The sequence below is a fragment of the Protopterus annectens genome, chromosome 2.part1 (assembly GCF_019279795.1).
Source record: "Protopterus annectens isolate FY-2018-M chromosome 2.part1, PAN1.0, whole genome shotgun sequence".
Classification (NCBI taxonomy): Eukaryota; Metazoa; Chordata; order Ceratodontiformes; family Protopteridae; genus Protopterus; species Protopterus annectens.
The window spans coordinates 1,038,016,104-1,038,038,386 of record NC_056729.1 but is presented as its reverse complement, the minus strand read 5'-3'; the positions used below and the strand labels follow the sequence as shown (position 1 = coordinate 1,038,038,386).

General features: G+C 42.0%; 1 protein-coding gene across 2 annotated transcripts in view; it reads left to right on the top strand.

Moving 5' to 3' along the window:
- The window catches only part of SORBS2 (sorbin and SH3 domain containing 2), a 3,647,154-nt gene that overhangs the window by 1,676,542 nt on the left and 1,948,329 nt on the right, over positions 1 to 22,283 (top strand). The gene's annotated exons all lie outside the window — the stretch shown is intronic.

The following is a 22,283-nucleotide window of genomic DNA, read 5'->3' as shown; positions in this document are numbered from 1 at the left end:
TCTGGTGTGTATAGGTTCATACTAGGCTATCTGCCCTAGGGCATTTACAAACCTAGCCAGAGTTGTTTGGCTTACACCCCCTTTGAATTGAGTTTATTTTGCCCTTTTTAAGGTGAGATTACTGTGCCTCTGTCCAGCAGTGACACAGAAGTAATCCCAGGGGTAAACCTACCATCACCCATCCACTCGTCAAGATTCCTCTTGAAGATGGTCAGTGAGGGGCTCTGCCTAACATGGACTGGGATTCTATTCCAGAGTGAGGGGAGCCTCTGGGTTATGAATTTGTCCCTCCAGCATGTCCTGTTTATTTCTGTGCTGAGGTTTAAGTCCCTCGAGCACGTAGCTCTAAGGGATTTGGATTTACTGAGGTGAAGCATGTCCATTAATTCCGGGTTGGACATAGCTTTATACATCAGGCATAGGTCGCCTCTAAGTAGGCGGTATGCAACTGAGTAGAGCTGGAGTTTCTTTAACCGAGCAGCGTATGGCATCTGTTTGAGTCCCTTAATCCTCTTTGTGCGGTACTTTTGAGGTCTTTCAAGTTGCTGCAGGTGTCGGGTTAAGTACATCCCAAATGGGGCATTGTATTCTATTATGGGCCTGATGAGGGATGAATAAAGGGGTACAATGACCTCCCTTGATCTAGATGTGAATCCTTTCATGATAAGGTGGGCTATATAGAAGGTCCTTCTAACCACTTTGGCAATATGGTTGTCAAAGGAGAGATTACTATCAACTTGGGTACCCAGATCCCTAATTACTTCTTCCATACTTAATGGATTACCACCTTTGTGGTAATTTGTGGGCACTTTGTTTTTGCCAAAGGGTATGACTATACACTTTTTAGCGTTTAGCTTCAGGCCATGGCTCTGGCACCAGTTGTCCGTATCTGTGAGACCATTTTGGAGAATGCTTGTATCAGCTGGAGAGTCAATTATGGCTCCCAGTTTGCAGTCATCTGCAAACTTGGTCAGCCACAGTCCTCCCATGTTAGCCTGTACCTCAGAAAAATATATACTGAATAAGAGAGGTCCCAGGACTGAGCCTTGTGGGATGCCACTTGTAACTGGTTTCAAGTCTGACATGGCTCCAACAATCCTGACCATGTGGGTTCTGTCTTTGAGCCAGTTTGCAACCCATCTTGTGACGTAGGGGTTTATATTTAAGCTGGAGAGCTTATCTATGATGCCCGAGTGGGGTATTGTGTCGAAGGCTTTTACGAGGTCAAGGTAGGCTGTGTGGACTACCTTCCCTTCATCCATGGCCTTGATGACTGTTTCAAAGAAATCAACCAGGTTTAAGAGGCAGGATCTGCCCTTGACAAAGCCGAATTGGGTAGGATCCAGTGTCTGTAGGTCCCCAATGTCATTGTTAATGAGTTCCATGATGATCCTCTCCATAGCTTTGCAGACCAGGCTTGTCAGGCTTATGGGGCGATAGTTTCCAGGGTCCGTAGAGGCACCACCTTTGTGGAGTGGGACCACTGTTGCTGTACACCATTCTTTGGGTACATATCCTGTAGTAAGGCTGAGGTTGAACAGCAGCTTCATGTGAGGGTTTAGTTCTTCTTGTAGTTCATGTAGGACACAACCCGGGACACCATCTGGTCCCATTGATGCTGTGTTTTTTGCTTTGGAGAGGGCAGCTTTCACCTGAGCATCTGAGATGTTTGGGGGGCAGCACTCTGCTGGGATAGTTATTTGCCCTTTTGGGGGGGGGGGGTTTGCACTGAACCTGTCTGCCAGGATGTTAGCAATATCTGTGGGTTCAGTGTTTTTTTTTGTCATTTTGGATTAACTCTGAGCATATCTGGGAGTTGCCTCCCAAGTTCCTAACATAACTAAAGAAAGCCTTGTGATTATCTTTAGTATCCTGTGCTATTTTTTTCTCGAAGCTGGCCTTGGAAGATTTTATGAGGGATTGTAGTTTTTTGCTAGTACTGATCAGAGATGCCTTCCCTTTTTGGGACTTTGCTCTGTCATGTAGTAGCTTCCTCCTTCTGTTGTACAGCCTATTTATGGCTGGGGTCCACCAGACTGGACGCCTGCCTTTGGAAGATTGAGTCTTGGTTTTGTTTGAGATAGCATGATCCATGCATTCCTGGAGGTGTCCATAGAATGCGTTTATAAAGGATTCTGCCGTTTGGGGCGTAGTTTCCACTGGCCTGGGGGCCTTGAAGGATTCCACCTCAGTTTTGAGAAGTGTGAAGTTTGCTTTTGAGAAGTTTTTCACTGTGGTTTTCTGGGCTGGGGGTGGGGTTGGGATGTGGATATCCAGTGAGATTAGTTTGTGGTCCGATCTTACCAATGAAGGGTATACCTCTGGTATGGAGCATAGAGTCCCCATGTTGGTGATGACCAGGTCCAGTATGTTTTCCCCTCTTGTGGGGGTGGTGATAGTTGTTCCATAGCATTTGAGTTTATAAATTCTAGAAACCTTTGGGCTAGGGTGTTGGGGCTTGAGTAATGTTCCCAGTCTATGTTTGGGTAGTTGAAGTCACCCAATATAATGGTGTTTGGAGAGATCTTCATATTCTCCAGTGTTCTCAGGAAAGCCAAGTGGGATTCCTGATTTTGAGAGCGTTGTCTGTAATATGCAATAAACTGAAGGGCAGTTTTGCCCACTGTTAGTTGCACATGGATGGTTTCCAATGCTTCATGCAACGCCACTAACCTGGAGGTGTGGGTATCTTTGATGAATATGGATACTCCTCCTCCTTTTGTGGTTCGGTCTGAGTTTTGGGGCCGAAAAGCATGATATGATGTATAACCTGGTAGTGCTGGGGTGCTCTCTGGAGCCTTGAACCAGGTTTCCGTCACTGCACATATATCGATGTTCTCCATACTGAGGAGGGTTTCGAGTGTGTGCATCTTGAGGTTTAGACTTCTGGCAATGAACAGCATTACCCTTAGTTTCTTATTCATTGCGTTGACTATGAAGGTGGGTTTGTCTTTTGAGCCTTGCCTAAAAAAGGCACCATGGGGGTGGCAAGAGCCTTTGCCAATATCCAAAAGCCCAGGGGTGACAGGTGCAAGCCATCCCTAGCGAAGCAACGTGGCTTGTCGACCATGTCATCCCAGGCTGACAGACACTGGATCCCCTTTGAATGACACCAAAATTTTAGCCAATTGTTAAAATTGATCATTTTGTCTTTATACTGTGGCATCATTCTAGGTATGTATGTGTCGATGTAAGAGTGTTCGATGAACAACCCTGTCAACATGGTAATATAGACCCACTCCCTTACACTCAGTGAACCAACCCCAAGTACCTCAGGTCTCGCTTGCCTCTTGAAAGCAAAAGATGTGGTGCCTGGTTCTTTCAAGCAGCTAAGTGCTAGTTTTTCAAACAATTCTAATTTTCATTCTACATATCTAAGTTTCTAAATTCTTATAAGTCTCCTTAAGACTCTTTATCATTTCTCTATCATTAGTTTCCCTTACCCTACCTTTTTTACTTTTATACTTCTTCATATACTATCGTTAGTATATATTTTTAATAATCTACATTTACTTTAGTTCTTAGATACCATTGCTGGTATTTCTTCTTTTCCTCTATTTTCTGTTTAAAAAATAATAATAATAATAATAATAATAATAATAATAATAATAATCATAATCTTTCATTTAGCTTATTGTAGAGTGCAGTATATCTTACAATATGTATTTTTGCTGTGACTGACAAAGATAAAGGCCTGGCTGGGTTTAAGAAATGTGAAAAGTATGGGCACAAAATTCCATTTTTCAATGCCCACGCACTTTGTGTATACAGTTTAGGTCCATTACACCTGCAGGAAAACTGTTCTGTCTGTCATGCTTCCAACACAAAAGCTCTGGTTGAATGTGAAAACAAGCTGATTCTGAAGGGATTACTTCCCTTTTCTTTTAGTCAGGCACTATGTGGAGCTTCCCCCTCTACAAGTACTTTTCAGCATCTTCCATATATTCAGACAGGTCTAAGAAGAGGTTTTTATCAGATCTGACAGCTTCCTTGGACCCTAAAAAGAAAAATTTAAGTCATTTTTTCCGACTTACCTTGGATTCTAAACTAAAAAAGAAAGACTGCTTGGATCCGACCTCATCATACGATCCAAAACCAAAACTGGCTAAAGATAAATGAGATCAGAGTGCTTTGGATCTGACACAGAAAGCATCGGATTCGACACCCAGCATTCCCTGTCTCCCGACAACCAGATACTCTCCATCAGTGGACCCAGTCCCCTCTAGGGTCCCTCCTTCTCTTTAGAGAGACCTAAATCCCCATCAATAGTTTCCACTCTCTCTTCCAGGAGCCTTACAGAAGAAGACATAAAGAGGTTAGTGAGAAAATTTTTCTGGGTGTAGGGCATGTCAAGCATCCTGTCAGCTCCTACATCTGTGGTTCAGGAGATTTGACCTTATACTACACCCCTTTGCAAGTTCCTCCTCTGAATCCCTTCTTGATCTTGGAGTTTTCTGATCCAAGTCTTCCAGGTCCGTCAGTATTGGATCCGTGAATTGCTTTATTGTCATATTCAAAGCTCTGTCTGAGCTCTTCAGTTCCATCAGATCCAGAGAGCTGTCAGAGCTGGGCAATCCTGTCGGGTCCAGGGTGTCACAATAGACTCTGAAGTTTTTGGAGCTGTCTGTAGATCTCAGGGCCTTGGCACGGGTTAGTTTGGCTCTGATTTTAGCCTTAGGGGAGTTCCCCTAAGAGCAGGGAGGGATTATGGTCCAAAGGCTTGTTGTTATGGATCTGGGGTTCTCTTCCTCTCTGCGAGGGTCTACCTTTGAGGTCATGGAGAGAGCCTTGTCTGATTCCAAGAAAAAGACAGTTCCCTTCCCCTCAGATCCTCACTCTGCAGTCTTGCCATCTCTTCGCTTGGAGTCTCATCTATCCTCTCCACAGGGACAGCTGGTACTGAAACCCCAGGCTTCCCAACAGAGTGTTCCCACCTCTTCTGATACTTCCCAAGAGAATCCCACTGAGGAGATCCCTAAGAAGAGAACATGCAAGAGGAAGCACTTAGAGTCCCCCTCCAAGGAGTCAGTGACAGAAGATATAGACTTTGATAAAGGTGAAGGGTCCCCACAGTCACCCCCTTGAAGATGTCCAGTTTGGAGACATCCTTGAAATCCTGAAGCAGAGAGGTGGCTGGAAGTCCAGAAATCCCTTTGTCTGAGGTGTCTGTATTCTTGGAGGTGTTTGGTACCAGCCCGTCTACCTCCTGAGTGACTCCATCCGATGATGACTTCATAGATTTGATCTCTTGGTGGGCATGGAAGGCCCTGGACACCACTGAGCCAGACCTGGAGACCAGACAAAATTTTGACAGCACCAGAAAATAGGCAGTTTGGACAAAAGTGATGCCTGTTGATTCCATGGTCATGGCGGTGGCCACTAAAAAGAAACTCTCTGAAGAAAGTTCCACTGTCCTTCCACTGAAGGAGTCTTGGGCAATGGACAGGTTTGGGAAGCATGCCTATGCTTCAGTGACCTTCGCCTTAAGGTCTCTGAACTACTTGGCACATTTTAGCAGGTTATATTGAGACCTAATTAAGGAACTGTGTGATACCCTTTCATGATCAGTTTCTGATGAGGTAGAGAGGTCTGTCACTTTTCAGATGGCTACTGTGCAATCAGTTTCTAATTCTTCCATGATGCTAATTTCACATGCAGCTGAAGGAACCTCAAGGGCAGCGGGTTCCAGCATTTCATAAGGAGGCGCACCTGGATGCGCTTATGTGATTTTGTGGAGCCCTTCATGACTTTGTTTATCAGTGCTCCCTTTCACAGAATGTCTTTGTTTGGCCCCAAAGTTAAGGACATTTAATCTAGGTGTGAAAAGGATGGAAAGACCCTGTCTGCCATAGGTGTACGTTTTTCCATTCCTTTCCAGGACACATGTGGAGGAGGTTCCCCAGGTTAGAGGGGGAACTGCAATGGTAGACAACACCCTCGTGGAAGAGGTGCCCTGCAAAACCAAGGTCCAGAGATTCTTTTTTTCATAGACCCTTTCAGCACTCCTGAAAGAAGGCCCAATTGTCCCCCTATGGAGGCAATCGGGTAATTTAACCCAACACCAAAGAGTCTGGCTAGAGAAAACAACAAATATATGGGTGCAGAAGATAATTTCCAGAAGTTATATAATACCCTTTTCCCTTTCACCTCTAATCTGAAGAAAAATCCCCAGTGTTCCACCCAATAATAGGGAACAAGCAGCACTTCAAATAAAAAAAGCTGCTAGAAAGAAGAGTCATCCAAGAGTTCCCACCAGACCAGGTAGAATCCAGAACTTACTGAAGATTCTTTTTAGTGCAAATGAAAACAGGGGACTGTAGACCACTCTTGGATCTCAGTAACTTGAACAAATCAGTGTGTGTCACACCAAGTTTTGGATTGTCATGGTTCAGTCCATTCTCCCATTTCTGGCAAAGGATGATTGAATGTGCTCATTAGACCTTCAGAATGCGTACTATCACATAAAGATGAACAGGCAGTCCAGAAGGTACTTACCCTTCTGGCTGGGAGCCAGTCATCAGCAATTCAGAGTTGTGCCCTTTGGTCTCACCACAACCCCCAGGGTGTTGACCAAATGCATGGCAATGGTAACAGCTTACTTGAGACTTCAAAGATTCCAGGTGTTTCCACATTTAGATGACTGGTTCATTACTATCCTGATCAGGCATCAAGTAATAGAGGCAAGAAATCAGGTTCTTCAGACATGCTCTTTTCTGGGAATAACCATAAACTATGAAAAGTCTCATTCTGAGCCTACTGAAAAGTTGGAGTTTATAAGGGGCACTGTTCACCACAAAGTAAATGATAGCTTCAATGTCTCCTCTAAGACTTCAGACCTTAAGAACACAGGTCAAGGAAATAATCTGCTGTACCAAAGTTTCTGCTTGCTTGTTCTTCAGGCTCTAGGAGCAATAGCAGCAGCAGTAACTCTAGTGCTGTTAACCAGGTTTTGTATGAGGATTCTACAATGGATGTTAGCAGCCATGCAATGGTCAATACTTTATCAACCTATGTCAACCCTGATACGTATTATTCAGATTTGCAAGATATACCCGAGGTGGTGGACTCATTCAGAGCAGGTTCTACAAGGCCATCTGTTCATTCCCCCTTAGACCAAGGCCATAGTTACCATGGATGCTTCCCAGTTGGGGGGGGCATTACCTAGGAAAGACAGTCCAAGGCACTTGATCCCCTGAAGAGGCCTATTTACATATCAGTGTCCTAGAGATGAGAGCAGTGCTTCTAGCATTGCAGACCTGTCAAGATGGTTTCCCCTCTGGGACGAATTCAATTCAGATGGACAACATATCAGTAGTTTGGTACATCAACAGACAAGGAGGGACCAAATCTTATCCCTTGTGTCAAGAAGCACTCAGAGTGTGGCAATATGCAATCTCATCCAATCGCTTTCTCACTGCAACGCACGTTCTGGGGAAGTCCATATGTGACAGCAGACAAGCTGAGTAGGTGCATTTTTCTACCTCATGAATGGTCTGTCAACAAGATTGAGCTGGAGATGATTTTTCGTCAGTGGGACAACCTTGCTGCATTCTTTTTGCTTCTCCCCTAAACAATAAATGCAGCAGCAACTTTATCCTGGTCCCCCTACACGTGGAGTCACCAAGGGATGTTCTACTTTATGATTGGCCCCTCAGCCTACTTTATGCCTACCCACCAATCCCACTAATTTCCAAATTCCTGCAGAAAGCTGTCATGTTGAAGAGCCGAGTTATCCTCATTGCACCTTTTTGGCTTTGACAGATTTGGTTTCCCTTCCTTTGGCCTCACTTAGCCCACCTACTGTGGATTCTGGATCCAACTCCAGACATCCTGTCGCATCCGACAAGCATGAGCCATCCAGGCATATCAAAACTTAGGCTGACAGCCTGGCTTCTCCAATTACATTAATAGCCAGACAACCTATGGCTGTCCTCTCCAGTCCTTCAGATACATTTATCTGCCCATAAACCATCTACACCTAAACTCTACTTCAGTAAATAGAGAAGATTTGCTTACTTGGCCTGCCAAAATAAGGTTGATCCTTTTTCAGCTCCTTTGCGTAGTATCCTTGAATTTTTAGCCATAATTTTTAAAGAAGGAGCTAGCTCTTCCACAGTGAAGATCCAGCCAGTAGCAATATCAAATTTTCACACAGGATTTGAAGGTGCTTCTGTTGCCTCCCATAGAGTATGCAAAACCTTTTTGCAAGGTACTCTTCATCTCAGGCCTTCCTTTAGGGACCCTACTTCCCCATGGGACCTTAATGTGGTACTGCAACAACTTACTCAACCCCCCTTTGAGCCTGCAGCTAAATGTGACCTCAAGTATCTTTTTTGGAAAACAATTTTTTCTAGTAGCCATTACTTCTGCTAGAAGAATTCAGAGATTCAGGCCTTGTCTTCGAAACTGCCTTACTTGATCTTTCACAAAGACAGGGTCACTTTACAAACTAACACTCTCTTTCTCCCTAAAGTGGTTTCAGAGGCTACTATTAATCAATCTGTTAACTTGCTGGTATTTTTCCCAGATTTTCTAACAAAGGTGAATACGCGTTAGATTTATTGGATGTGCACAGGCAATTACATTTTTACCTGGACAGAACAGAAAGTATCATGAAGACTGACCAGTTACTTGTATCTTATTTTGGCATAAAGTTAGACTAACCTGTTGCCAAAATTACTCTAGACAGATGTCTTATGGATTGTATTTCTTATATATAAAACAAATTGGGCATTACCTTATCAAAACCATTATGAGCTCATTCCACTAGACCCATGGCTAATTCATTAGTCTTCCAGTCTAGAGCTTCCATAGACTACATTTGTGCAGCAGCAACTTTGGCTACTCCCCATACTTTTGTTACTCATTACAAGTTGTGCATGGTCTCCAGGGGCAGAGCATTATTTGGTTCAGTGGTGCTCAGGAATATCATTCCTTAAGTCCACCTGGGGATTTAGGTAGCTGGGGACTCTGTCCCATAAGTTGAGGACAGAATGAAAATTGACAACATCAGATAAAGAAGTTATGTACTCAACATAATGTTCCATCTGTGTTGTCCATTTTCATTCTTCCTCAACTCCCCTCCCACCAGTTCCCTGCCCTAAAAACTCCTGGAAGAGTGAGTGCTTTTTAAGTATGCCACTTCCTTGGTACATAGCTCCAGATATAGTCTCCTCTCTCTGTAACTGCAATATGTCTTTCTGCTGTTATTAGTAAACAAGATCTGAGGTACTTAGGGTTGGTGCATTGTGGGTAAGGGAGTAGCTCGAGAGTTTTCTAGTTGGCATGAGCTTTTGCTTCTCTGCCACTATCAAGATTATCCTTTCTACAATATTTCTCAAAGTATGCAATTAAAGCACCATCATACTAAGTGACTTTAATAGTGACGCACTGAGCAATGAGTCTAAAGAACTCAATAGAATGCTCTTAAAATTCAGTCTTGAACAACTAATAAAAGCTTCCAACTAGATCTAATTTACAATTAGGCAAACACTCTGCTTTGGATTTCATAATATCAAACATAGCCCAATTGCTGCACTAATATTGCAGGTCTTGCCCAGCTCATACAGTCGCCATTGTGTAGTACTCTCCTCTTGGGTCATTCAAGAACTCCAAACCTCCACCTGAAGTCATTATGGGACAGCCCTTCCCAGAAAATCAAATTCCCATTCTCAGTCACCATTTGAATTTTATAGATCGGGCACCATTTTATCTTATTAATGATCCTACAGAAGCCTTAATACTTTCTCCTCTATTCAGGGCATAATTTTCCTGTGTGCATACAGAAGACTTAGGGGACAGGTCTGCCCATGGCTAACTAGGGATATTAAGGAACTCATGATACAAAGAGACATTGCCCGAGGTTTGTGGAAACAAAACTATGGTAATATGAATCTGCTCCAGAATTACTTCAGCTTAAGAAGACAAGTTGTAACTGCTACCAATTCTGCAAAATCCATGTATTTGTGTAACAAACCATTATGAGCAACTGGCAATCCACAGCAATTTTGGAAATATCTTAAGCAAGTAAAGGGCACCATCTCAAGCAATAACAAAAGGAGATAGCAACTGTAATTCTTCAGAAGACTACAAGTCCTTCCTCTTCTCCTCCATATTGGAAATCTCATATTGATTAATTCAAGGATCTTTCTGGTGACAGAAAAAGAAAGAACCCAGAGACTTGTGCAAGACATTTCTTTCTAATCATTCACATCACATTCCAATTCTCAAAGATTTCATATGTTTTTTGTTCTATGTCTGGTGTACATTTTCAGTTCTCTGCTTTGCCCTTTGATATGTCAACAGCTGTAAGTGTTTAGAAACTGCCTGGCTCCTTTAATAGCCTTTTACAGGTTGTAGAGCATTCACTTTTTCCATGTTTAGATGATTGCCTTATTTTTGCAGATTCTTTCACAAGTTGTCTAGAGTCTCTGGCTTGGCTTTTCAGGTGTACAAAGACAACTCTCTCATCCTTTCTCACAGGATAGTGCTTCTATGAGTTCTACTGGGCACATCTCTCATGATGGCTTTTTTTCCTGAAGGTAATATGGAATGTTAAAAGGAACATTTTGTAATATTTATCAACCAGACTTTGGCACCTGCCAGAGAATATTGCAAAAGTCTAGGTTTCATGGCCTCTGCTATTCTCATGATTCCTTTGGCCAAATTCCACATGTCGAATATTCATTAGTTTGTCAAATCATTTGGGACCCAACACCAAGCACTCCCTTTATTTCAAATTCCAGTGTTGGTGTTTGTGGAAATGGAGTTACTCTGGTGGGTGAATCAGTTGTCTCTCAATCCAGGTCTCCCCTTTTCCCTTCCATCTCTCTACTCAGTTTTTAACAGCAGAAACAGCATACCTTGCTTGAGGAGCTGTGCCCAAGGTGGTGAAAGTCTAGGAACTCTGGAATAAGCAATACAAATTAAAGCACATAAATGTCAAACAAATGATGTCTGTAACAATTGCTCTTAAATCTCTGAAAGATCTTTGTACTCCATGCCCCATGTTAGTAATCACAGTCAACAACACAGTGATGTGGTATATAAGCAAACAAGAGGGAACCTGTTCGTACACACTTTGCAAACTAACTAGGGTAGACTGGGAATTAAAGACTCATTTCAGTCTATCTTTCCAGGTTATCTACATTTTGCTAGAACAAAATGTTTTGCAGACTGGCTGGACAGGACCAGGATAGAGCCTCTTGAATGGAAGCTGCATCCACGTTCTTCAGGAGTTGGTCCACTGGCAAACATATCCTCAAGTAGATATATTTACCTCCAGCCACAAAAGACAATTCGACAGATACCTTTCATTCCCATGGTTGGAGATGTTCCTGTATGCCTTTCTGTTCTTTTCTCTAATAAAGAGGGATCTTCTAAAGGTGCACTAGGATAAATGTAGTGACTCCATTTTATCCCATGCATCAGTGGTTCTCCCTTCTTTTGAAAATGGCCAAGGGACATTACCACAAGCTTCCTCACAGACTGGACTTACAAAAGATGAGTTGTTTAATACACCCCAGCTTTCAGCTTCTTTAAATGACTGTTTGGATTATATAATTTTAGTACCTTTAAATATCTTTTTTTTTTCTGAGGACATGCAGGAAGTATTAAATGAGGCAAAATAAACTTTCTATAAGAAATCATATATGGCTAAGTGGAAAAATATTCTGGTGGGTGCCGTGACAAAAAACAGGACTCTTTCAAGATAACAACTCCTTGGTTCTGCAGTATTACTATAAGTGATTATCCTCTGGCCTTTCTTACTCTTGTATCAAGATTAACCTTTAGACCATCTCTACTTGTCTGCCCTTAGATTCCACCCCCTTTCTACCCTACTGTAAGTGAAACAGCTTTTGAAAGGGGTTGTACATATCCATCTACTTAGAAGACAAATGGCTCCTTCTTAGGATATTGTTTTTCTACTAGAAAACGTACAGTGTTTCTTTTTGAATCTGTGCTCAAGGTTATTTGAAGTTCTTATTCAGAAAACAGTGATGTTCTTTGTGTTTCATCATTGCAGTCATTACATTTGGGTTATCTGCCTGCAGGTAGCCCTCTGCCAGTCTGAATACCAGAGTCTTGGATTCCTACGTCAGATGCTGTCCCTCCTTCCATGACGTCAGGTCGTCAGGGGTATAAAACATGCAGCCATTACATCTGTCTTTCTTGCTGCACGGTGCCCGAAGAAGAAGTAGTTTGCAAGTGCCCGTCGTCCGACTCCTGAAATTTTCATTTTTGAGTTTCAGAACTGAAGTCTTCAAAAAAAACCTAAGTACCCCGTTGGGGATTCTTTTTCTTGCTCTTAACCGATGTCAGTAAAAGTTAACAATTGTCTTACCTGTGGAAAGCAAATACCTCATAAAGATTTTCATTCATACTGCATTCCTTGCTTAGGCCCATACCACAACGTCCCTCTCTGTCGGTTTTGTGCCTTATTCAACCTCTAAACTATTCGTCGTCAGTCTATTTTCACAGCAAATTATTTTGGTACTCAGTTTAACTATCCGGAAATGGCTTCAGTAAACCATCCAACTACCGATATTCCGAAAAAACATAAGGATAAAGACAGAGACAGACCGCTTAGGTCCAAGACTGCCGACGACGCTTCCATTAAGCTAGTCACCAGTTCACCAGTACTCAGTGAGGTGCTTTTGCAGCCCCTGATACCCGCTACTTCAGATTCGCAGGCCTCTACTGAGACCCATTTGGAGTCCGGTATGCCGCAAGATGCTTCTTCGACTATGGAACCTGCGGATGTCTCTACCTTGGATGGGTCCGGAGCCACTGGGCAGGCACTGGCTTCTGAGGGTGTATTCAGGCTTACAGATTTGCATTTTAAATCAACGCTATCTTCATCAAGGCCTAAAACTCGATCCATGCCTAGAAAACCGATGTCCAAACCGCATGGTCAGGCCCATATGCCTAAAAAACAAATGCTTAGAATGGCTGAAGACCTTATTACTTTAATTAGGGGAAGTCAGCCTTCCCCCTCTAAGAGACCTAGAACTGATTTTCCTTCTGATTCTTCTGATCAGGATTCTGAAATTTCTGTTTCTTCTGATTACCAGGATTTGCCCTTATTTATCTATGAGGATTCTGATGCAGAGAATTCCATTCCCTTTGCTTCCCCTCCAGAAGATTTTTATTTTGGTGAAACGTTGCACACTCTTAGGGAGCATTTCCGCTGGGCATGCCAGGATTACTCTGACTCCAAAAAGAGGCTTAGGGAATTCTTACTCCTCCCTCAACACAGGCCTTTAGCTATCCCTCCTGTTCTGGACATTGTAGATGATGCCTTCCTGGAATCTAGCCTGGCCCCAGACACTTTACCTCCAGCTCCTAGAAAACCTGACAAGTATTACAGAGTACCTGACTCTCACAAGTTCCTCTTCAAGAATCCTACTGCGGATCCAGAGACCATTTCCCAAGGACCAAAGGGCATTAAGGCTACTGCTGCCAAAAACCCTAACCCCCTCTGATAGAGATTCCAGGGCCTTGGACAGATGGGGTAAGAAGATGTACACCTCTGCTACTTTGGCCATTAGGGCCTTAAATTGCCAGTTTCATATGTTAAAGTATCAGCAGTATATTATGGGACTACTTAAACTGAAAATTATGTGGATTCCTGGCTGTGCTGAACATAAAGAATTACAGGATTTAATGCATTCTGCTGAACAAGTTGGTAAACATACTTTGCAATGTGCTTTAGAAGCATCCTGCAGGGCTGCTGTCACTGGGTCTGTACTTAGAAGGCATGCTTGGCTTAAGGAGCAAAACTTGCCAGATCATGTTAAAACTAAATTACTGGATGCTCCCTTAAACCAAGACCGCCTGTTTGGCAACAAGGCAGAAGAAGTCCTTAAAAAGATTTAGGAAAAGGCTAAATCTATGCAAACTGTTAAAGATTTCCTGCAAGTACAGCCTCCCAGATTTAGTAGGCATTGGCCTTCTAAGAATTGGTCCTTTCCAGTCTCTTCCAGGCCTTCTCAGTCCAAACCCAGGAACAGCAAACCACCTAGGTTACAGTCTCAGGCTACACACATGCCTAAGCAGTGGGGGGGCTCCCACTTCCAAAGCTGGAAGTAGTAAGACACCCCCCATGGAAAAATGTCACAGTGGCTTAAGCTTAACCCTTCCAAGCCCTGCTCAACTGCCTGCTCCCTTAGGAGGAAAGCTCGCCCTGCATGCAAAAAACTGGGAACTCATTACCCAGGACAAATGGGTTTTAAATATAGTTTTTCAAGGATACACATTCCACTTCCACACCTTACCAAACCCAAACGGTTGGCCAGACCTACCCCCCAAATCAGTGGGCAGAGGCTCAACAGCAGGTTCTCTCTCTTCTAAGTATCAGAGCTATTCAACCTGTCCCAGCAGAAGAAAGGGGACAAGGTTTTTACTCAGGACTTTTCCTGGTACCCAGAAAAGACAGCTCCTGGCATCCTATCCTGGACCGCTCTATTCTAAACACCTTTTTGGTAATCCCAAAATTCAAAATGCTAACATGTTAACAGCTGCTTCCTATGCTAGGCAAAGATGCCTGGTTGGCAACCTTAGACTTAAAGGAAGCTTACCTGCACATTCCAATAAGGGAATCTTGCAGGAAATACCTATGCTTCAGAGTAGGCTGCATGCACTATCAGTTCTCTGCACTTCCCTTTGTCTTATCTACTACGCTCGGGGTATTCACAAAGTGTCTAGCTCCAGCCATTGCATTTTGCAGGCAGGGAAATATTCAAATATACCCATACCTGCACGATTGTCTAATTCAGGCAGAAAGCCAGGACATACTATTAAAACATCTGGCATTTGTAAAGAAACTTCTAACCTCATTGGAGTAACCATAAACGAAAAGAAATCTCATCTGGTACCCTGCCAGCAGATTGTATTCCTGGGAGCAAGCTTGAACACAACTTCCCAGATGGCTTACCTCACGCCAGAGAAACAAGTTTATTTGACAAGCCTACTTCAAACTACTGGCCACAAAGACCCAGCTATCTGCAAGGAAAATTTAGCAAGCCCTGGGGTTCATAGCCTCTTGCATTCTACTAATTCCACATGCAAGACTGCATATGAGGAAATGACAATGGTATCTAAAAAGCCTATGGTGTCAACATTCTCAGGACTTGGAATCAATGATTCCTATCATTCCTTGTATAAAGACAGAGTTCCTTTGGTGGGCAGAGGCCTGCCACCTCATCAAGGGGCTCCCTTTCAATCTACCCCCTGCCGCCCAAACCCTGACTACAGACACATCAGACTATGCATGGGGGGCTCATTTGGCAGAGCAGTGCATTCAGGGCAAATGAAAGATGAGTCAGATGCACCTGCATATCAACCAAAAAGAAATGTTAGCTGTACAGAATTCCCTGATAGCCTTCAAGGACCATATCCTTCCAGGACAATTATTGGTAAAGACAGACAACACCACAGTTATGTGGTACATAAACAAACAGGGGGGAACCCACTCGTATCCTCTCTGCAGACTAGCCATGGCTATGTGGAACACAGCCTTGAGCTACCAAATGCACCTACAAGCTCATTTCCTGCCAGGCAAGCTAAATTCACTGGCAGACGACTTGAGCAGAAATCTCATGGACCCACACAAATGGAAACTGGAACAAAAATATTCAACCTCTTGAGGAACAAATGGGGGACTTCAGAGATAGACCTGTTTGACTCCCCCCAGAACTACCAATTGGACAAATTCTGCACAAGGACTCCCCACAGTCAAGCTTGGAAAGTGGATTCCCTGTCCTTCACCTGGGAAAGCCTCTCGGTTTATGCCTTTCCCCCTCTTCCTCTCCTCTTGAAGGTTCTGCTAAAGATCAAACAGGACAGACCAAGGACAATTCTTATTGCACCAGACTGGCCTCGCCAGCACCATGGCACCTACCTCAGACACCTTCTCTGCTGTCCCAGCAGGCAGGCCAGATTCTGCACCTTCAGCTTCAAACCCTGAACCTTGTAGCCTGGCTAATTCCTTGAGCTCTCCAATAGCATCCCTCAGTAAGCAGGTGCTAGAGGTCATTCTGGAAGCAAGGAGACCTAGTACTAGAAAATCCTATGCTGAAAAGTGGAAAAGATACTGTTTTTGGAGCCAGACCCAGGGTATGGGCACTACGGTGCCCAGTTTACCTCATATTCTTCAGTACTTAACAGAAATGCTTCACAAGGGCTTATCCTTCTCGTCAATCAAAATTCATGCCTCTGCAATTTCAGCACATTATAATACTGAACCACCCCTCTTTTCTCACCCCCTGTTAAAGCAATTCCTCAGAGGGGCTAAAAATTTAAGACCACCCCCCAGGCGAGCCCCTACTCCAGCCTGGGGCTTTAACTTTGTATTGGAAAAGTTCACTCTCCCTCCTTTTGAACCAGCTGCAACCGCAGAGTTGAAATTCCTTTCTTGGAAAACAGCTTTCCTTCTAGCCATCACTTCAGCAAGAAGAGTGTCTGAATTATAGGCCCTCATGGCAGTGGAACCCTTCATTATCTTCCATGCAGATAGGGCTTCCCTCAGGACCAATCCTTCCTTTATGCCCAAGGTGGTGTCTAGTGTGGACCTAAATCAGTCCAATCATTTGCCTACCTTTTTTCCTAATCCACAAAAAAAGGAGAACAAATTCTGCACTCTTTCGACGTGCACAGAAAACTTAGATTTTATTTGGACAGGACTAAGCCTCTCAGAAAATCTGAACAGCTGCTAGTTGGCTTTGCTACAGGGGCAGAGGGGAAGGCCATTTCAAAGCAAACCATTTCTAAATGGATAGCCCATTGCATTCATTTCTGCTATAAGCACCATGGAAAACCTACCCCACAGGGGATAAGATCACATTCCGCCAGGGCTGCATCTACCTCTACAGCCTTTCTCAGAGGGGTCCCTACCAGGGACATCCTAGAAGCTGCTACCTGGAGCTCTCTTCATACCTTCACCAAGCATTACCACATGCCTATTTTTTCTAAATCCAGAGCTGGTTTTGCCATTGCAGTATTGCAGGGTTTAATAGCTGGTCCTAATGCTCTCTAACTTCCTCCTCCCTTCCTTAGCTTTGGGAATCTACCCAAATGTAATTACTGCAACAGTGAAACACGAAGAACATAGTACAGTCGTGTACACTTACCATAAATGTAGATGTTCGAGTGTATTCACTGTTGCAGTCCTGGTTACTCTCCCTCCAGCCCCCTGACTTCTCTTGGCTCTACTTTTCTTTCTTGTTTGGTGAATTTGAGCTTTCTGGTGTATTTGCTTTTTGTTGGAGGTGTAACATAACATATAATTGCTTCCCATTATGGGGGCACCTGCCATCTGGGGCAAGAAAAACTGATGTAATGGCGTCGGCTGCATGTTTTATACCCCTGACGACCTGACGTCATGGAAGGAGGGACAGCATTCGACACAGGAATCCAAGACTCTGGTATTCAGGCCAGCTGAGGGCTACCTGCAGGCAGATAACCCAAATGTAATGACTGCAACAGTGAATACACTCAAACATCTACATTTATGGTAAGTGTACACAACTGTACTTTACTCATTTCTCTGACTTATGCAAAATGAGTAGCTGAGTTAAAAGCTGTTATAGTAAGCCATCCCTATCACATCTTTCACAGAGATAGGTTAACATTGTGGACAAATCCTTCTTTTATTTAAGACAGACAGTTCATCTCCTTGTTTTCTTCTTCTAAAAAAATGCAAGAAAGAATTTTACACACTCTGGATGATAGCAGAACTTATATACTACACTGACAGGACAAAAAACATTCAGAACTTCTAATCAACTGTTTATTTATAAAGGTAAGGGAAAAAAGGACAGTTAGTGTCAAAACAGACTATTTCTAAATGGTTGTCTCAAAGTATTGCTTTTTGTTATTTTCAGCATAACAAGACATATGCAGGAAAAGTGAGGCATACTCTACCTGGGCTCTGAATACATCTGTGGCTTTTGGAAGGTAGTAGACTCTGGAAATATACTAGAGGGAGCAACTTGGTCATTTATAAACACTGCAAACTAGCTTCATTCTCTAGGTCTCTAGGTCCAGAGCAAGCTTTGCTCCATACCTCTGAACTGTGTATATTTTCAAAGAATGTCCAGGTATTCACCTCATATTTTTGATCTGTTCCTCATAAAATATCTGGTTTTCTGGAAAATTACTGAGGATTGATGTCACTAAATAATGACAGACATTTGAGTTTCAGACTTTGTATCCTTCAGGAAATGCTCATTAACACAAAACCTGTTATTTTTAACAACTTTCTAAGTTTATATGAGCAATATTTAAAATCTGTCCCTATTTTGGGGCTTTTATCCCCTCATTATTTTTGACCTTGTCTAAATTTCTTGCAATAATGAGTAGAGATGCATGCTGCTGGATTCTGATAATTTTTTCTTTCCCCTTTCTTTTTCTAAACTCTGGTATTTGTCTCGTGTAGCTTAGGCTGCTGCAACAGTGATCTAATAGTAGTTGTATAAGTAAACTTACCATAACAGTCATTGTTGCAGTAGCTGTACCCTCCCTCCCCTCCCTCTTTTTTGATATTTTTATGCCAAGGGGTGGGACTTGTATTATTACTGTTCCTGCTGGTAGGGCTGTAGCCTCTCTCTTCTGAGGTAAGAAGAATGTGAAGCTTTGCTGCCCTAGCCACTGATTTTATACTGCTGTTCTCAAGTAATACAGTGGCAAAGCCGTATGGAAGCTGATCTAAACATCTACATTTATGGTAAGTGTACACAACTGTACTTTACTCATTTCTCTGACTTATGCAAAATGAGTAGCTGAGTTAAAAGCTGTTATAGTAAGCCATCCCTATCACATCTTTCACAGAGATAGGTTAACATTGTGGACAAATCCTTCTTTTATTTAAGACAGACAGTTCATCTCCTTGTTTTCTTCTTCTAAAAAAATGCAAGAAAGAATTTTACACACTCTGGATGATAGCAGAACTTATATACTACACCGACAGGACAAAAAACATTCAGAACTTCTAATCAACTGTTTATTTATAAAGGTAAGGAAAAAGACAGTTAGTGTCAAACAGACTATTTCTAAATGGTTGTCTCAAAGTATTGCTTTTGTTATTTCAGCATAACAAGACATATGCAGGAAAAGTGAGGCATACTCTACCTGGGCTCTGAATACATCTGTGGCTTTTGGAAGGTAGTAGACTCTGGAAATATACTAGAGGGAGCAACTTGGTCATTTATAAACACTGCAAACTAGCTTCATTCTCTAGGTCTCTAGGTCCAGAGCAAGCTTTGCTCCATACCTCTGAACTGTGTATATTTTCAAAGAATGTCCAGGTTTTCACCTCATATTTTTGATCTGTTCCTCATAAAATATCTGGTTTTCTGGAAAATTACTGAGGATTGATGTCACTAAATAATGACAGACATTTGAGTTTCAGACTTTGTATCCTTCAGGAAATGCTCATTAACACAAAACCTCAGAACTGACTCAGCTGTTATATTAAGCTCGCGCCAGCCAAAAATTCTCGAGCTAAGGCTACCCATACTGCCTCAATTCCCTTTACCTTAGATCTCATTTGCTGCATAGAAAATCGGATGTGTCAGCCATGCTCTCAGCTAAGTGCTAAACTTTTTTGGATTATAAGATGATATTTGTATACATTTTTTGCTCGTTTCTTCCTTTCTTTCTTTCTTTCTAAGACTATCGTTAGTGTGCGTTAGTTGTTAGTAACTTGTATCTACTCCTTTTTCTTACCTTTTAGGTATTCTGACTTACCGTAGTTGGTATAGGCCCCTCCTTCCCTCTACCTACGCATAATTCTTACCATAATGTTCCATCTGTGTTGTCGATCTTCATTCATTCTTGACATCCAACCCTCCTGCCCCCTCCAAGAGACTCCTGGAGATTCAGAACTAGTCCTGGGGTCCTACTAAGGTTGTTGCTCAGACAAAGCTTCCATGATTTTCTTCATAATGGGCAAACTCAATCTGAGATAAAGGGAAAAGAGGCAGTATGGGTAGCCTTAGCTCGAGAGTTTTTGGCTGGCACGAGCTTGATATAATGGCCGAGTCAATTCCAAGGATCGAAACCGAACCCAACAGTCAAGAATGAATGAAGATCAATAACACAGATGGAACATTATGGTAAGAACATAATTTTTTTTGAGAAACTTTTGATTTCAAGATAGTATGATTTCAAAATCAAAAGCAAGAAAACAGGTGATGTTTAGAAAGTAGACAAGAAGGTCAGTCATTCTTACTAACTCATATTTATTCCAGAGGCCAACTCTAGAAGTGTTGAAGATATGTGGATCTGTTACGCTGCTATTTATTTCTTGATCTGTAGGCATATAGCTGCACGTAATATAGGTTATGATTAGCTCGCCAATCATAACACACTTATTATGTGTTTGCGACATGGATGCCAAGAAATTCACCTCTAGAGAGAAGCTTGAGAGGTGAATCTTGGCATCCATATCGAGAACACATGATACAGGGTTATGATTGGTGAGATGATCATAATTCTTTGCAGTGCATGGAACATTATTTGCTCCATGTGCTGTTAGTTACAGGGAAAAAAATTGCTAAGTGTTTTGTTGTCTTTCAAAGCCATAAAACACTTAGGGGACACTGTCAGAAAGGCAATGTTATGCTGTCCATCATGTTTGCACTTACTTTTAATGCTTGTCTACTGTCTACATTTTCTCAGAACATCCAGATTATTGCTTCAAATTTTTGTTCTGTTCTTCATAAAATCTGTGCTTTTCAGACAAGGATTGAAGCACGAAATAATGGCATACATTTGTGTTTCAGAGTTCATATCCTTCACATTATGCAGGTGAACACATCCTGTTATTCTAGCAACTTTCTACATTTTTTTACAGGAAGTTAGGGACACATTATGCTCTTCTGCTGCTATTTGCTAGTCAGTAGAGGCAGCTTTTATTGCTGAGTGGTAGACCCAACCTTAACAACATAAGCAGGGAGTGCTTAACAATTGTTAAGGTCAGGATGCGCACCACTCTGGCACTTAACTGGTTTGTCGATTTCCGAATACCAGAGGATAATCACCACACTCCATACACTACAAAAATATGATGAGTTTAAAAACTTCTAAAATGACTTGTACAATTAAAGCAAAACAGGAAGTTTGCAGTGTTGTATTAAAGGAATGGAGAACTGTACATTAGCCTTTGTAAAGGACATGATAAAAATCAATCATTTCTTCAAACTCTGTTTCTAATTTATAAGGACAAAGTAGGTAGTAAACCACCATTTTAAAGAAAGGAGATAAAGGGTGTAGAGTTGGACACAAATTCTAGCTGACTTTGAAAGCAGTTGCACCAGCCATTGTAGATTACAGTAGAAGAAATTTTCATGGTCTGTATTTGTGACAGCAGAGTACAGGACTGTTTTTTAAATGCAGTGGAAAATCTAGAACCATTTTATATTAATTTTACTTTATGAGTTTTTGTTACTAAGGGCACACTGCTCCTTGTCTATTTTTGTATAAAAACTGCATTGTTAATTGTTATAGTGCCATTCAGAACCTTTCCAAACGTTGTTGGTGATATTTTATCTCACCTTGTCATAATCCATTATAAGTTATTGTAAATTTATATGGTAAGATTACAAGACAGGGTGTCAAGGGAAATGGTAGGGTATCTAGATAATGAATATAATCTTAACTGTTAATGTTATATGAGCTAAGAAAATTGTAACACATTAACTGTAAAATAAAGTTCTGTATCCTTTGAAGGACTGTTATCCTGTCACATCCTTATTTCTATGTTTTGCTGGGATAAGCCCTAGCTTCCCTACAACCCTTAGTAGGATAAAGTAATTTTTAGAAACTGAAAGAATGAATAAATGAATGAATGAATGATTTAAAAAATAATAACATTGTACTGTACTGTATAAATGTGACTGTATGGGAATATAGTATAAATGTCGTTGTTTGTTCAGAAGGTTTCCATAGTAACCTAGGATATCAAAAGAAGGGACAAGATGTCTGAAACCTCAAAGTAAACAAAAAAGAAGAAAAGTCATTTGAATTTGTTGCCACGTGTATTTGTGAACAGTGTATAATATAGTATAACTAAATGTATACCATTCAAATATTAAAGTCTGCCTCTTAGCACAGCACACTTGTTTGGCAGTTGGCACATATTACTAGAACTCTGACTTGTTAATGAGCTGCTTCCTTTGCTGAGGTTACACAGTTTGAATCTTTCCAACTTCATTTGTCTGCTGTGTGACCTGGAATAGGTCACTCAACCAGATAGTGCTTTGGAGCAAATGGAATTTGGGCTA